This window comes from Myotis davidii, unplaced genomic scaffold (genome assembly GCF_000327345.1).
Source record: "Myotis davidii unplaced genomic scaffold, ASM32734v1 scaffold534, whole genome shotgun sequence".
Lineage (NCBI taxonomy): Eukaryota > Metazoa > Chordata > Mammalia > Chiroptera > Vespertilionidae > Myotis > Myotis davidii.
In genome coordinates, this window is record NW_006286678.1 from 5,982,121 (window position 1) to 5,985,685 (window position 3,565).

Below are 3,565 nucleotides of genomic sequence, written 5' to 3' on the forward strand. Positions count from 1 at the left end.
ATTTTCTGAGGTCAGGAAGCAGGGTATCTCTGATAAGAGTCCCAGGGGACCACCCAGCAGCCTACAAGCTGGTAAGAGGTGACTGTAGTGAATCATTGGGGCTTTTCCTTTCCCTCTGGGAGACCCATAAGCCTGATTAAAAGGAAAAAAATAAAAAGAAAAAAAGAAAAAGAAAAGGGAAAGCAAGCCAGCCAGTCAGCCTACACCCTGTTGTTTTAGTGAGAAAACCCCAATGAGATGAACCATTTCTCAAACCAGAGGTTATGTATATAAAAGGGCTTTGTAAATGGTAACGTGTTATTCAAATATAAGGTACAGTCATATTATCATAAGAAGTCAAGAGTGTGGCCGGTTTACTCAAGGTACGTGGGCAGGGCAATGGCAGGGGGGCTGAGAATGAGCTGCCAGAGGAGGCCCAGAATGGTTGCATTTCAGTGATGCTTGGGAAAAGGCATACACCACACTGACTCCTGTGGATATTCTGCGAAGCTGTAATTTCCCCCTTACTTTCCTTACTCTTTATAGTAAATGATTAAAGAAATGCAGACTGAGTCTATGAGAACTCCTCAAGGGCAAGGAACTCTCATTATTACCTAGCAGAGTGCCTGGTAAGTAGTGCACTTAGTAAACATATGTGGTTCTCTGAGGGGATTGCTGGAAGGGAAGGAGGTTGGAGGGAGGGGTTATAATGGAAAGTGGAGGGAGGGGTTATAATGGACACTGATGGTCTTGGTTTCTTGGTCCAAAGCCGGGAAATAATTCCTGTCAGCACTGGTCATTAAGATTGAGGGGTGGAGTGGATAACGCTGTCCCATCAGCAATGAATAAATCAATCTGGGTAGTGAGGGTAGCAGAAACCAAGAGCACAACTGGAGAAAAGCATGTGGGACTGGGAGATCAGAGATTCTGTAGCTATGAGAAAGGAAATGATTTGCATAAATATGATTCCCTTAGGAACAGGTATGCTGAGGGGGCAACACAGGGAGCAGGGGAAATGGACTAGGGAAGGTCCTACTATTCATGTGTGAGGAAAAGGAAGCACTGTCAAAAAGATGGCAAAATGTGGGAGGAAGAAAATCATAAGAATGTGGTCAGAGAAGATTTGGAAGATTAAAGACTGTCCAGGATATTGGTATACACCTGAGTGAGATTGGTTGAGACATTCTCTCCCCTTGTCTTTCCCTTTGTAAAGATCCCTTTTTTGTTTTGTTTTTCTTTGAGATGATTAAGGCACCTGGTTACATCCTTCACACCCACTCTGGAATGATCTGGTTTGCAAGCTCATGTTGTGGTTAGGGGACAGTTAGACTGTATGCTTAGGAGGCGATATCCAAGGTCCAGTATTTGGGGAGCATCTGGAGCCACGCGGCAAATTTCCCAGGGTGATGAGTGGGGGCGATGCCAAGAGCCCTCAATGAAAAGACCAGTTTAGGAATCAAACTCAAACGACTAATCTCCGATTTGGAGCAAAGATCATATTTGCAGGTTTGCTTCGGATTTCCTTTAAAAAGACATATCCCTGTTTATTTTGGTGTCTTACACTGATGAGAGGGGTTCGAACTGAAAGGGGATTATAAACAGCTCTGCAGTGGGGGGGTGCTAAGATAAACCTTTGTCCCCTTACTCCATGGAGCTGTGCAGGAGGGGCCACACCCAGGCTTCAGGCGGCCATCAAGTTAAAGAAGAAAAGCTAACAATGGGCAAAACAGGTTGTCCTGTGCTCTCACAGGCCTGATCTCTCTTCTCACTATGTGTAACCCCAGCCCGAGGAAGCCACTTCTATTAAAGGAAGATGACAGTAGGTTGGGGTGAGTGGAAGAAGAGAGGAAGGGGAGCAGAAAAGCTCTCTTGGAATGGCTCTGTGGAGAATTCCATTGCTTAGCTTCGGCACAACTCCATTTTTCCTTTGGCCAAGAAACTAGTCTACCCTTGATTCCCAAATTCACACCTTAGGATTCAGGTGGAATGAAAGCATGACCACAGCTGAGGGGGCAAGATGAGGGTGCATTACCATGTCAGATGCAGACCCTTTGCAGTCCCCCAGACAACGTGAAGCATCCTTGGTTCTGCACCGTCCCCACCCTCCTCCTCCTCATGCTGAGGCACTATGGGGCACAAGTGTCCTGAGTGGTACCTGTGGACCAATGTCTGCTGGTGCATGCAGTTAGATGGCCGCCGGACAGTGGGTCATGCTTCCTAAAAATGATCCTGTCTCCCCTTCCCTCCCTCCAGGATTCTGTAGCCGGGAGGGTTGTCTCAGGACACTCCATCCTCTGAAGGGTTCCCCGAGTTCCGAGGAGCAAGTTCTGTCAGAGACCACACCCAGAGGCCTCTTCGAAACCCAATCAAGCCCAGAGCCAGCCAGAGGCATCCTCACAGTGAGGCTGCCAGTGAAGGAAGCCACACCCTGAAACCTGGAGATTCACTGCGAATCAGATCCCGCAGCAGTCTCACCCTCAGGGAAAATCTCCGCATCCTCTTACTTCATCATCACACTTCCTGAGCACACACGACTGCAAAGCCCCAAGCGTGGTGCCTTAATGCAACTTGTTTAAAAACATACATTCTGGTTTCTGCCTCTCCTGGATACTTTTCCCCAAATAAACTAAACACACACAACAACAACAACAACAACACACCACACAGATTTCATGACTCCAAGCTTTGTAACCTTGGACAAATTGCTAAACCTCCCTGAGTCTAAAGAGCCTAATGTTTAACAGGAGACAATTTCAAGGCGGCTGTAAGGATTATATAAGGTGCTAAACACCCCTGGTGTAGGATTGGCACCCAGGTGCTCAGGAATCCTACCTCTCCTTCCTTCCTCCCTTCAGAGGCCTTTCCTGCCAGGACCGGCCAGATGCGGTTGTTGCACCTGAGTTTACTTCTCCCTCATGGTCAACGCCAGGGATTCAGATCTCCTTCCTTTGCTTCGGAGGCCTCACTGGTGCTTCCCTTCCCCGAGCCTTGAGCTCTTACAGAAGTTCCTGCCTCCACGGAAATCCAGCCTGCAGCCAGCTGGGCTACCACCAAGAGCAAACATCCTAATGAGGGGCAATGGACAGAGGCAGCAGCCCCACAAGGTCCCCACCTCGGGGCCACACCGGAGGGACAAAGTTAGGGCACATCGCGTCCGAAGGGCGGTCAAGGCCCAAGTCCTCCGGGCATAGGGGCAGTTCCTCCTGGCCGGGATCCCACCAGGACCCGCTCCTCCCAGGCAGAGGTTCCTTCCGGACCGGTCCCCCTGGAAGTCCTGGTCCTCTGTGGGGTCCACCCCCCACCGCGCAGGCTCCCGGAGCGTCTCCCCTGTTCCCAAATGATCTTTCACTGGGGCAACTCCAGAGACTACCCATGCCCTCCCGCAGTCACACAGCCGCTCTCTGGGGACGATGCCACGGGCCTCCGCATGGCAGCCAGCGCAGAGTGGCCCCGGGAGTCTCCAATCACACCGGGGACGCTCCCAAAGGGTGGAGGCGGCACAAGTCAGGTCTACCCATCCACACAGGGACCCCTGCGGGGCGGCCTCCGCACAGCACCTCAGAGTCCCCCAGGGTCCCCGCCGCCC

General features: G+C 50.8%; 1 protein-coding gene across 4 annotated transcripts in view; it reads right to left on the minus strand.

Moving 5' to 3' along the window:
* The window catches only part of PHF24 (PHD finger protein 24), a 25,572-nt gene that overhangs the window by 21,302 nt on the left and 705 nt on the right, over positions 1–3,565 (minus strand). For 2 of the 4 annotated variants that reach the window (XM_006758547.2, XM_006758543.1), the window contains exon 1: positions 2,812–3,018. The exons of the other annotated variants lie outside the window; for them this stretch is intronic. The gene's annotated coding sequence lies outside the window, so the exon portion shown is untranslated. Of the gene's footprint in view, positions 1–2,811; positions 3,019–3,565 lie in introns of those variants that run through there. 4 annotated transcript variants of the gene reach the window in all.